This window comes from Gasterosteus aculeatus, chromosome 4, assembly GCF_964276395.1.
Source record: "Gasterosteus aculeatus chromosome 4, fGasAcu3.hap1.1, whole genome shotgun sequence".
In the NCBI taxonomy this organism is placed as follows: domain Eukaryota; kingdom Metazoa; phylum Chordata; class Actinopteri; order Perciformes; family Gasterosteidae; genus Gasterosteus; species Gasterosteus aculeatus.
In genome coordinates this window covers 30,053,096-30,063,417 of record NC_135691.1, presented here as the reverse complement: position 1 = coordinate 30,063,417, position 10,322 = coordinate 30,053,096, and the positions used below count along the sequence as shown (strand labels likewise).

The 10,322-nt window shown below is 41.4% G+C and overlaps 28 non-coding genes across 28 annotated transcripts; all 28 read right to left on the bottom strand.

Annotated features, from left to right (window-relative positions):
- Positions 1-571: 571 nt before the first annotated feature.
- On the bottom strand, positions 572-643 carry trnae-uuc (transfer RNA glutamic acid (anticodon UUC)). The gene has a single exon. It is a non-coding gene; the product is annotated as a tRNA-Glu (tRNA).
- Positions 644-764: 121 nt separating this feature from the next.
- Positions 765-836, bottom strand: trnae-uuc (transfer RNA glutamic acid (anticodon UUC)). Its single transcript has one exon. It is a non-coding gene; the product is annotated as a tRNA-Glu (tRNA).
- Positions 837-1,341: 505 nt separating this feature from the next.
- trnae-uuc (transfer RNA glutamic acid (anticodon UUC)) lies at positions 1,342-1,413 on the bottom strand. Its single transcript has one exon. It is a non-coding gene; the product is annotated as a tRNA-Glu (tRNA).
- Positions 1,414-1,712: 299 nt separating this feature from the next.
- On the bottom strand, positions 1,713-1,784 carry trnae-cuc (transfer RNA glutamic acid (anticodon CUC)). The gene has a single exon. It is a non-coding gene; the product is annotated as a tRNA-Glu (tRNA).
- A 153-nt stretch (positions 1,785-1,937) lies between these two features.
- Positions 1,938-2,009, bottom strand: trnae-uuc (transfer RNA glutamic acid (anticodon UUC)). Its single transcript has one exon. It is a non-coding gene; the product is annotated as a tRNA-Glu (tRNA).
- A 120-nt stretch (positions 2,010-2,129) lies between these two features.
- trnae-uuc (transfer RNA glutamic acid (anticodon UUC)) lies at positions 2,130-2,201 on the bottom strand. Its single transcript has one exon. It is a non-coding gene; the product is annotated as a tRNA-Glu (tRNA).
- Positions 2,202-2,500: 299 nt separating this feature from the next.
- Positions 2,501-2,572, bottom strand: trnae-cuc (transfer RNA glutamic acid (anticodon CUC)). Its single transcript has one exon. It is a non-coding gene; the product is annotated as a tRNA-Glu (tRNA).
- Positions 2,573-2,725: 153 nt separating this feature from the next.
- trnae-uuc (transfer RNA glutamic acid (anticodon UUC)) lies at positions 2,726-2,797 on the bottom strand. The gene has a single exon. It is a non-coding gene; the product is annotated as a tRNA-Glu (tRNA).
- A 331-nt stretch (positions 2,798-3,128) lies between these two features.
- Positions 3,129-3,200, bottom strand: trnae-cuc (transfer RNA glutamic acid (anticodon CUC)). The gene has a single exon. It is a non-coding gene; the product is annotated as a tRNA-Glu (tRNA).
- Positions 3,201-3,306: 106 nt separating this feature from the next.
- On the bottom strand, positions 3,307-3,378 carry trnae-cuc (transfer RNA glutamic acid (anticodon CUC)). The gene has a single exon. It is a non-coding gene; the product is annotated as a tRNA-Glu (tRNA).
- Positions 3,379-3,484: 106 nt separating this feature from the next.
- Positions 3,485-3,556, bottom strand: trnae-cuc (transfer RNA glutamic acid (anticodon CUC)). The gene has a single exon. It is a non-coding gene; the product is annotated as a tRNA-Glu (tRNA).
- A 153-nt stretch (positions 3,557-3,709) lies between these two features.
- Positions 3,710-3,781, bottom strand: trnae-uuc (transfer RNA glutamic acid (anticodon UUC)). The gene has a single exon. It is a non-coding gene; the product is annotated as a tRNA-Glu (tRNA).
- A 733-nt stretch (positions 3,782-4,514) lies between these two features.
- trnae-uuc (transfer RNA glutamic acid (anticodon UUC)) lies at positions 4,515-4,586 on the bottom strand. The gene has a single exon. It is a non-coding gene; the product is annotated as a tRNA-Glu (tRNA).
- A 685-nt stretch (positions 4,587-5,271) lies between these two features.
- On the bottom strand, positions 5,272-5,343 carry trnae-uuc (transfer RNA glutamic acid (anticodon UUC)). The gene has a single exon. It is a non-coding gene; the product is annotated as a tRNA-Glu (tRNA).
- Positions 5,344-5,464: 121 nt separating this feature from the next.
- trnae-uuc (transfer RNA glutamic acid (anticodon UUC)) lies at positions 5,465-5,536 on the bottom strand. The gene has a single exon. It is a non-coding gene; the product is annotated as a tRNA-Glu (tRNA).
- Positions 5,537-5,835: 299 nt separating this feature from the next.
- trnae-cuc (transfer RNA glutamic acid (anticodon CUC)) lies at positions 5,836-5,907 on the bottom strand. Its single transcript has one exon. It is a non-coding gene; the product is annotated as a tRNA-Glu (tRNA).
- Positions 5,908-6,060: 153 nt separating this feature from the next.
- trnae-uuc (transfer RNA glutamic acid (anticodon UUC)) lies at positions 6,061-6,132 on the bottom strand. Its single transcript has one exon. It is a non-coding gene; the product is annotated as a tRNA-Glu (tRNA).
- A 120-nt stretch (positions 6,133-6,252) lies between these two features.
- trnae-uuc (transfer RNA glutamic acid (anticodon UUC)) lies at positions 6,253-6,324 on the bottom strand. Its single transcript has one exon. It is a non-coding gene; the product is annotated as a tRNA-Glu (tRNA).
- A 299-nt stretch (positions 6,325-6,623) lies between these two features.
- trnae-cuc (transfer RNA glutamic acid (anticodon CUC)) lies at positions 6,624-6,695 on the bottom strand. Its single transcript has one exon. It is a non-coding gene; the product is annotated as a tRNA-Glu (tRNA).
- Positions 6,696-6,848: 153 nt separating this feature from the next.
- Positions 6,849-6,920, bottom strand: trnae-uuc (transfer RNA glutamic acid (anticodon UUC)). The gene has a single exon. It is a non-coding gene; the product is annotated as a tRNA-Glu (tRNA).
- Positions 6,921-7,251: 331 nt separating this feature from the next.
- trnae-cuc (transfer RNA glutamic acid (anticodon CUC)) lies at positions 7,252-7,323 on the bottom strand. The gene has a single exon. It is a non-coding gene; the product is annotated as a tRNA-Glu (tRNA).
- A 106-nt stretch (positions 7,324-7,429) lies between these two features.
- trnae-cuc (transfer RNA glutamic acid (anticodon CUC)) lies at positions 7,430-7,501 on the bottom strand. The gene has a single exon. It is a non-coding gene; the product is annotated as a tRNA-Glu (tRNA).
- Positions 7,502-7,607: 106 nt separating this feature from the next.
- On the bottom strand, positions 7,608-7,679 carry trnae-cuc (transfer RNA glutamic acid (anticodon CUC)). The gene has a single exon. It is a non-coding gene; the product is annotated as a tRNA-Glu (tRNA).
- Positions 7,680-7,832: 153 nt separating this feature from the next.
- Positions 7,833-7,904, bottom strand: trnae-uuc (transfer RNA glutamic acid (anticodon UUC)). Its single transcript has one exon. It is a non-coding gene; the product is annotated as a tRNA-Glu (tRNA).
- Positions 7,905-8,637: 733 nt separating this feature from the next.
- On the bottom strand, positions 8,638-8,709 carry trnae-uuc (transfer RNA glutamic acid (anticodon UUC)). The gene has a single exon. It is a non-coding gene; the product is annotated as a tRNA-Glu (tRNA).
- Positions 8,710-9,394: 685 nt separating this feature from the next.
- On the bottom strand, positions 9,395-9,466 carry trnae-uuc (transfer RNA glutamic acid (anticodon UUC)). Its single transcript has one exon. It is a non-coding gene; the product is annotated as a tRNA-Glu (tRNA).
- A 106-nt stretch (positions 9,467-9,572) lies between these two features.
- Positions 9,573-9,644, bottom strand: trnae-cuc (transfer RNA glutamic acid (anticodon CUC)). Its single transcript has one exon. It is a non-coding gene; the product is annotated as a tRNA-Glu (tRNA).
- A 153-nt stretch (positions 9,645-9,797) lies between these two features.
- Positions 9,798-9,869, bottom strand: trnae-uuc (transfer RNA glutamic acid (anticodon UUC)). The gene has a single exon. It is a non-coding gene; the product is annotated as a tRNA-Glu (tRNA).
- Positions 9,870-10,322: the final 453 nt, after the last annotated feature.

Genomic DNA, 10,322 nt, shown 5'->3' with positions numbered 1-10,322 from the left:
AACTTTGTATCTTTTTTCCTGACCGGGAATAGAACCGGGCCACGACGGTGAAAGCGCCAAATCATAGCCACTAGACCATCAGGGACATAACTCTACAAATGAAGTCATAGTTTAAGTCGAATACTTTAAAAACATCTGCAGTTTGGCTTGAATTAAGAGTTAGAATTCCCTGAACTGGAATTTATCAATCTAAATCTGATTTCCCTGACCGGGAGTTGAACCTGGGCCGCGGCGGTGAAAGCGCCAAATCCTAGCTAGTAGACCATCAGGGACATGATTATGCAAATGAAGTCTTAGTTAATGTCGAAAACTTTAAAAACATCTGTAGTTTGGCTTGAATTAAAAGTTGGATCTGGAATTCGAAACTATAAATCTCATTTCCCTGATCGGGAATTGAACCCCGGTCACGGCAGTGAGAGCGCCGAATTCTAACCACTAGACCATCAGGGACACAATTATGCACATGAAAACATAGTTTAAGTCGAAAACTTTAAAAACATCTGCAGTTTGGCTTGAATTAAAATTTAGAGCTTCAATTCCCTGACCAGGAATTAAACACTTTATAGCTTATTTCCCTGACCGGAAATTGAACCCGGGCCACAGCGGTGAAAGCGCCAAATCCTAGCCACTAGACCATCAGGGACACAATTATGCAAATTAAGTCATAGTTTAAGTCGAATACATTAAAAACATCTGCAGTTTGGCTTGAATTAAAAGTTAAAGCTTGAATTCCCTGACCAGGAATTTAACACTTTATATCTGACTTCCCTGACCGGAAATTGAACCCGGGCCACAGCGGTGAAAGCGCCAAATCCTAGCCACTAGACCATCAGGGACACAATTATGCAAATGAAGTCATAGTTTAAGTCGAATACATTAAAAACATCTGCAGTTTGGCTTGAATTAAAAGTTAAAGCTTGAATTCCCTGACCAGGAATTTAACACTTTATATCTGACTTCCCTGACCGGAAATTGAACCCGGGCCACAGCGGTGAAAGCGCCAAATCCTAGCCACTAGACCCTCAGGGACACAATTATGCAAATGAAGTCATAGTTTAAGTCGAATACTTTAAAAACACTGTAGTTTGGCTTGAATTAAAATTTAGAGCTTCAATTCCCTGACTAGGAATTTAACACTTTATATCTGATTTCCCTGACCGGAAATTGAACCCGGGCCACAGCGGTGAAAGCGCCAAATCCTAGCCACTAGACCCTCAGGGACACAATTATGCAAATGAAGTCATAGTTTAAGTCGAATACTTTAAAAACACTGTAGTTTGGCTTGAATTAAAATTTAGAGCTTCAATTCCCTGACTAGGAATTTAACACTTTATATCTGATTTCCCTGACCGGAAATTGAACCCGGGCCACAGCGGTGAAAGCGCCAAATCCTAGCCACTAGACCATCAGGGACACAATTATGCAAATGAAGTCATAGTTTAAGTCGAATACATTAAAAACATCTGCAGTTTGGCTTGAATTAAAAGTTAATGCTTGAATTCCCTGACCAGGAATTTAACACTTTATATCTGACTTCCCTGACCGGAAATTGAACCCGGGCCACAGCGGTGAAAGCGCCAAATCCTAGCCACTAGACCCTCAGGGACACAATTATGCAAATGGAGTCATAGTTTAAGTCGAATGCTTTGAAAACATCTGTAGTTTGGCTTGAATTAAAAGTTGGATCTGGAATTCCAAAATCTAAATCTCATTTCCCTGACCGGGAATTGAACCCGGGCCGCGGCGGTGAGAGCGCCGAATCCTAGCCACTAGACCATCAGGGACATGATTATGCAAATTAAGTCATAGTTTAAGTCAAAAACTTTAAAAACATCTGCAGTTTGGCTTGAATTAAAAGTTGGATCTGGAATTCCATAACATCTGCAGTTTGGCTTGAATTAAAAGTTGGATCTGGAATTCCAAACTCTAAATCTCATTTCCCTGACCGGGAATTGAACCCGGGCCGCGGCGGTGAAAGCGCCAAATCCTAGCCACTAGACCCTCAGGGACACAATTATGCAAATGAAGTCATAGTTTAAGTCGAATACTTTAAAAACACTGTAGTTTGGCTTGAATTAAAATTTAGAGCTTCAATTCCCTGACTAGGAATTTAACACTTTATATCTGATTTCCCTGACCGGAAATTGAACCCGGGCCACAGCGGTGAAAGCGCCAAATCCTAGCCACTAGACCATCAGGGACACAATTATGCAAATGAAGTCATAGTTTAAGTCGAATACATTAAAAACATCTGCAGTTTGGCTTGAATTAAAAGTTAATGCTTGAATTCCCTGACCAGGAATTTAACACTTTATATCTGACTTCCCTGACCGGAAATTGAACCCGGGCCACAGCGGTGAAAGCGCCAAATCCTAGCCACTAGACCCTCAGGGACACAATTATGCAAATGGAGTCATAGTTTAAGTCGAATGCTTTGAAAACATCTGTAGTTTGGCTTGAATTAAAAGTTGGATCTGGAATTCCAAAATCTAAATCTCATTTCCCTGACCGGGAATTGAACCCGGGCCGCGGCGGTGAGAGCGCCGAATCCTAGCCACTAGACCATCAGGGACATGATTATGCAAATTAAGTCATAGTTTAAGTCAAAAACTTTAAAAACATCTGCAGTTTGGCTTGAATTAAAAGTTGGATCTGGAATTCCATAACATCTGCAGTTTGGCTTGAATTAAAAGTTGGATCTGGAATTCCAAACTCTAAATCTCATTTCCCTGACCGGGAATTGAACCCGGGCCGCGGCGGTGAAAGCGCCAAATCCTAGCCACTAGACCATCAGGGACACAATTATGCAAATGAAGTCATAGTTTAAGTCGAATACATTAAAAACATCTGCAGTTTGGCTTGAATTAAAAGTTGGATCTGGAATTCCATAACATCTGCAGTTTGGCTTGAATTAAAAGTTAGATCTGGAATTCCAAACTCTAAATCTCATTTCCCTGACCGGGAATTGAACCCGGGCCGCGGCGGTGAAAGAGCCAAATCCGAGCCACTAGACCATCAGGGACACAATTATGCAAATGAAGTCATAGTTTAAGTCGAATGCTTTAAAAACATCTGTAGTTTGGCTTGAATTAAAAGTTGGATCTGCAATTCCAAACTCTAAATCTCATTTCCCTGACCGGGAATTGAACCCGGGCCGCGGCGGTGAGAGCGCCGAATCCTAGCCACTAGACCATCAGGGACATGATTATGCAAATGAAGTCATAGTTTAAGTCAAAAACTTTAAAAACATCTGCAGTTTGGCTTGAATTAAAAGTTGGATCTGGAATTCCAAACTCTAAATCTCATTTCCCTGACCGGGAATTGAACCCGGGCCGCGGCGGTGAGAGCGCCGAATCCTAGCCACTAGACCATCAGGGACACGATTATGCAAATGAAGTCATAGTTTAAGTCAAAAACTTTAAAAACATCTGCAGTTTGGCTTGAATTAAAAGTTGGATCTGGAATTCCAAACTCTAAATCTCATTTCCCTGACCGGGAATTGAACCCGGGCCGCGGCGGTGAGAGCGCCGAATCCTAGCCACTAGACCATCAGGGACATGATTATGCTAATGAAGTCTTAATTTAAGTCGAAAACTTTAAAAACATCTGCAGTTTGGCTTGAATTAAAAGTTGGATCTGGAATTCCATAACATCTGCAATTTGGCTTGAATTAAAAGTTGGATCTGGAATTCCAAACTCTAAATCTCATTTCCGTGACCGGGAATTGAACCCGGGCCGCGGCGGTGAAAGCGCCAAATCCTAGCCACTAGACCATCAGGGACACAATTATGCAAATGAAGTCATAGTTTAAGTCGAATACATTAAAAACATCTGCAGTTTGGCTTGAATTAAAAGTTAAAGCTTGAATTCCCTGACCAGGAATTTAACACTTTATATCTGACTTCCCTGACCGGAAATTGAACCCGGGCCACATTTGTGAAAGCGCCAAATCCTAGCCACTAGACCATCAGGGACATAATTATGCAAATGAAGTCAAAGTTTATCTCGAATGCTTTAAAAACATCTGTAGTTTGGCTTGAATTAAAATTTAGAGCTTCAATTCCCTGACTAGGAATTTAACACTTTATATCTAATTTCCCCGACCGGGAATTGAACCCGGGCCGCGGCGGTGAGAGATTTAGAATCCTAGCCACTAGACCATCAGGGACATGATTATGCTAATGAAGTCTTAATTTAAGTCGAAAACTTTAAAAACATCTGCAGTTTGGCTTGAATTAAAAGTTGGATCTGGAATTCCATAACATCTGCAATTTGGCTTGAATTAAAAGTTGGATCTGGAATTCCAAACTCTAAATCTCATTTCCCTGACCGGGAATTGAACCCCGGCCGCGGCGGTGAAAGAGCCAAATCCGAGCCACTAGACCATCAGGGACACAATTATGCAAATGAAGTCATAGTTTAAGTCGAATACATTAAAAACATCTGCAGTTTGGCTTGAATTAAAAGTTAAAGCTTGAATTCCCTGACCAGGAATTTAACACTTTATATCTGACTTCCCTGACCGGAAATTGAACCCGGGCCACAGCGGTGAAAGCGCCAAATCCTAGCCACTAGACCATCAGGGACACAATTATGCAAATGGAGTCATAGTTTAAGTCGAATGCTTTAAAAACATCTGTAGTTTGGCTTGAATTAAAATTTAGAGCTTCAATTCCCTGACTAGGAATTTAACACTTTATATCTGATTTCCCTGACCGGAAATTGAACCCGGGCCACAGCTGTGACAGCGCCAAATCCTAGCCACTAGACCATCAGGGACACAATTATGCAAATGAAGTCATAGTTTAAGTCGAATACATTAAAAACATCTGCAGTTTGGCTTGAATTAAAAGTTAAAGCTTGAATTCCCTGACCAGGAATTTAACACTTTATATCTGACTTCCCTGACCGGAAATTGAACCCGGGCCGCGACGGTGAAAGCGCCAAATCCTAGCCACTAGAACATCAGGGACACAATTATGCAAATGAAGTCATAGTTTAAGTCGAATACTTTAAAAACATCTGCAGTTTGGCTTGAATTAAAAGTTAAAGCTGGAATTCCCTGACCAGGAATTTAACACTTTATATCTGACTTCCCTGACCGGAAATTGAACCCTGGCCACAGCGGTGAAAGCGCCAAATCCTAGCCACTAGACCCTCAGGGACACAATTATGCAAATGAAGTCATAGTTTAAGTCGAATACTTTAAAAACATCTGCAGTTTGGCTTGAATTAAAAGTTGGATCTGGAATTCCAAACTCCAAATCTCATTTCCCTGACCGGAAATTGAACCCGGGCCACAGCGGTGAAAGCGCCAAATCCTAGCCACTAGACCATCAGGGACACAATTATGCAAATTAAGTCATAGTTTAAGTCGAATACATTAAAAACATCTGCAGTTTGGCTTGAATTAAAAGTTAAAGCTTCAATTCCCTGACTAGGAATTTAACACTTTATATCTGATTTCCCTGACCGGAAATTGAACCCGGGCCACAGCGGTGAAAGCGCCAAATCCTAGCCACTAGACCATCAGGGACACAATTATGCAAATGAAGTCATAGTTTAAGTCGAATACATTAAAAACATCTGCAGTTTGGCTTGAATTAAAAGTTAATGCTTGAATTCCCTGACCAGGAATTTAACACTTTATATCTGACTTCCCTGACCGGAAATTGAACCCGGGCCACAGCGGTGAAAGCGCCAAATCCTAGCCACTAGACCCTCAGGGACACAATTATGCAAATGGAGTCATAGTTTAAGTCGAATGCTTTGAAAACATCTGTAGTTTGGCTTGAATTAAAAGTTGGATCTGGAATTCCAAAATCTAAATCTCATTTCCCTGACCGGGAATTGAACCCGGGCCGCGGCGGTGAGAGCGCCGAATCCTAGCCACTAGACCATCAGGGACATGATTATGCAAATTAAGTCATAGTTTAAGTCAAAAACTTTAAAAACATCTGCAGTTTGGCTTGAATTAAAAGTTGGATCTGGAATTCCATAACATCTGCAGTTTGGCTTGAATTAAAAGTTGGATCTGGAATTCCAAACTCTAAATCTCATTTCCCTGACCGGGAATTGAACCCGGGCCGCGGCGGTGAAAGCGCCAAATCCTAGCCACTAGACCCTCAGGGACACAATTATGCAAATGAAGTCATAGTTTAAGTCGAATACTTTAAAAACACTGTAGTTTGGCTTGAATTAAAATTTAGAGCTTCAATTCCCTGACTAGGAATTTAACACTTTATATCTGATTTCCCTGACCGGAAATTGAACCCGGGCCACAGCGGTGAAAGCGCCAAATCCTAGCCACTAGACCATCAGGGACACAATTATGCAAATGAAGTCATAGTTTAAGTCGAATACATTAAAAACATCTGCAGTTTGGCTTGAATTAAAAGTTAATGCTTGAATTCCCTGACCAGGAATTTAACACTTTATATCTGACTTCCCTGACCGGAAATTGAACCCGGGCCACAGCGGTGAAAGCGCCAAATCCTAGCCACTAGACCCTCAGGGACACAATTATGCAAATGGAGTCATAGTTTAAGTCGAATGCTTTGAAAACATCTGTAGTTTGGCTTGAATTAAAAGTTGGATCTGGAATTCCAAAATCTAAATCTCATTTCCCTGACCGGGAATTGAACCCGGGCCGCGGCGGTGAGAGCGCCGAATCCTAGCCACTAGACCATCAGGGACATGATTATGCAAATTAAGTCATAGTTTAAGTCAAAAACTTTAAAAACATCTGCAGTTTGGCTTGAATTAAAAGTTGGATCTGGAATTCCATAACATCTGCAGTTTGGCTTGAATTAAAAGTTGGATCTGGAATTCCAAACTCTAAATCTCATTTCCCTGACCGGGAATTGAACCCGGGCCGCGGCGGTGAAAGCGCCAAATCCTAGCCACTAGACCATCAGGGACACAATTATGCAAATGAAGTCATAGTTTAAGTCGAATACATTAAAAACATCTGCAGTTTGGCTTGAATTAAAAGTTGGATCTGGAATTCCATAACATCTGCAGTTTGGCTTGAATTAAAAGTTAGATCTGGAATTCCAAACTCTAAATCTCATTTCCCTGACCGGGAATTGAACCCGGGCCGCGGCGGTGAAAGAGCCAAATCCGAGCCACTAGACCATCAGGGACACAATTATGCAAATGAAGTCATAGTTTAAGTCGAATGCTTTAAAAACATCTGTAGTTTGGCTTGAATTAAAAGTTGGATCTGCAATTCCAAACTCTAAATCTCATTTCCCTGACCGGGAATTGAACCCGGGCCGCGGCGGTGAGAGCGCCGAATCCTAGCCACTAGACCATCAGGGACATGATTATGCAAATGAAGTCATAGTTTAAGTCAAAAACTTTAAAAACATCTGCAGTTTGGCTTGAATTAAAAGTTGGATCTGGAATTCCAAACTCTAAATCTCATTTCCCTGACCGGGAATTGAACCCGGGCCGCGGCGGTGAGAGCGCCGAATCCTAGCCACTAGACCATCAGGGACACGATTATGCAAATGAAGTCATAGTTTAAGTCAAAAACTTTAAAAACATCTGCAGTTTGGCTTGAATTAAAAGTTGGATCTGGAATTCCAAACTCTAAATCTCATTTCCCTGACCGGGAATTGAACCCGGGCCGCGGCGGTGAGAGCGCCGAATCCTAGCCACTAGACCATCAGGGACATGATTATGCTAATGAAGTCTTAATTTAAGTCGAAAACTTTAAAAACATCTGCAGTTTGGCTTGAATTAAAAGTTGGATCTGGAATTCCATAACATCTGCAATTTGGCTTGAATTAAAAGTTGGATCTGGAATTCCAAACTCTAAATCTCATTTCCGTGACCGGGAATTGAACCCGGGCCGCGGCGGTGAAAGCGCCAAATCCTAGCCACTAGACCATCAGGGACACAATTATGCAAATGAAGTCATAGTTTAAGTCGAATACATTAAAAACATCTGCAGTTTGGCTTGAATTAAAAGTTAAAGCTTGAATTCCCTGACCAGGAATTTAACACTTTATATCTGACTTCCCTGACCGGAAATTGAACCCGGGCCACATTTGTGAAAGCGCCAAATCCTAGCCACTAGACCATCAGGGACATAATTATGCAAATGAAGTCAAAGTTTATCTCGAATGCTTTAAAAACATCTGTAGTTTGGCTTGAATTAAAATTTAGAGCTTCAATTCCCTGACTAGGAATTTAACACTTTATATCTAATTTCCCCGACCGGGAATTGAACCCGGGCCGCGGCGGTGAGAGATTTAGAATCCTAGCCACTAGACCATCAGGGACATGATTATGCTAATGAAGTCTTAATTTAAGTCGAAAACTTTAAAAACATCTGCAGTTTGGCTTGAATTAAAAGTTGGATCTGGAATTCCATAACATCTGCAGTTTGGCTTGAATTAAAAGTTGGATCTGGAATTCCAAACTCTAAATCTCATTTCCCTGACCGGGAATTGAACCCCGGCCGCGGCGGTGAAAGAGCCAAATCCGAGCCACTAGACCATCAGGGACACAATTATGCAAATGAAGTCATAGTTTAAGTCGAATACATTAAAAACATCTGCAGTTTGGCTTGAATTAAAAGTTAAAGCTTGAATTCCCTGACCAGGAATTTAACACTTTATATCTGACTTCCCTGACCGGAAATTGAACCCGGGCCACAGCGGTGAAAGCGCCAAATCCTAGCCACTAGACCATCAGGGACACAATTATGCAAATGGAGTCATAGTTTAAGTCGAATGCTTTAAAAACATCTGTAGTTTGGCTTGAATTAAAATTTAGAGCTTCAATTCCCTGACTAGGAATTTAACACTTTATATCTGATTTCCCTGACCGGAAATTGAACCCGGGCCACAGCTGTGACAGCGCCAAATCCTAGCCACTAGACCATCAGGGACACAATTATGCAAATGAAGTCATAGTTTAAGTCGAATACATTAAAAACATCTGCAGTTTGGCTTGAATTAAAAGTTAAAGCTTGAATTCCCTGACCAGGAATTTAACACTTTATATCTGACTTCCCTGACCGGAAATTGAACCCGGGCCGCGACGGTGAAAGCGCCAAATCCTAGCCACTAGAACATCAGGGACACAATTATGCAAATGAAGTCATAGTTTAAGTCGAATACTTTAAAAACATCTGCAGTTTGGCTTGAATTAAAAGTTAAAGCTGGAATTCCCTGACCAGGAATTTAACACTTTATATCTGACTTCCCTGACCGGAAATTGAACCCTGGCCACAGCGGTGAAAGCGCCAAATCCTAGCCACTAGACCCTCAGGGACACAATTATGCAAATGAAGTCATAGTTTAAGTCGAATACTTTAAAAACATCTGCAGTTTGGCTTGAATTAAAAGTTGGATCTGGAATTCCAAACTCCAAATCTCATTTCCCTGACCGGAAATTGAACCCGGGCCACAGCGGTGAAAGCGCCAAATCCTAGCCACTAGACCATCAGGGACACAATTATGCAAATGAAGTCATAGTTTAAGTCAAAAACTTTAAAAACATCTGCAGTTTGGCTTGAATTAAAAGTTGGATCTGGAATTCCAAACTCTAAATCTCATTTCCCTGACCGGGAATTGAACCCGGGCCGCGGCGGTGAGAGCGCCGAATCCTAGCCACTAGACCATCAGGGACATGATTATGCTAATGAAGTCTTAATTTAAGTCGAAAACTTTAAAAACATCTGCAGTTTGGCTTGAATTAAAAGTTGGATCTGGAATTCCATAACATCTGCAATTTGGCTTGAATTAAAAGTTGGATCTGGAATTCCAAACTCTAAATCTCATTTCCGTGACCGGGAATTGAACCCGGGCCGCGGCGGTGAAAGCGCCAAATCCTAGCCACTAGACCATCAGGGACACAATTATGCAAATGAAGTCATAGTTTAAGTCGAATACATTAAAAACATCTGCAGTTTGGCTTGAATTAAAAGTTAAAGCTTGAATTCCCTGACCAGGAATTTAACACTTTATATCTGACTTCCCTGACCGGAAATTGAACCCGGGCCACATTTGTGAAAGCGCCAAATCCTAGCCACTAGACCATCAGGGACATAATTATGCAAATGAAGTCAAAGTTTATCTCGAATGCTTTAAAAACATCTGTAGTTTGGCTTGAATTAAAATTTAGAGCTTCAATTCCCTGACTAGGAATTTAACACTTTATATCTAATTTCCCCGACCGGGAATTGAACCCGGGCCGCGGCGGTGAGAGATTTAGAATCCTAGCCACTAGACCATCAGGGACATGATTATGCTAATGAAGTCTTAATTTAAGTCGAAAACTTTAAAAACATCTGCAGTTTGGCTTGA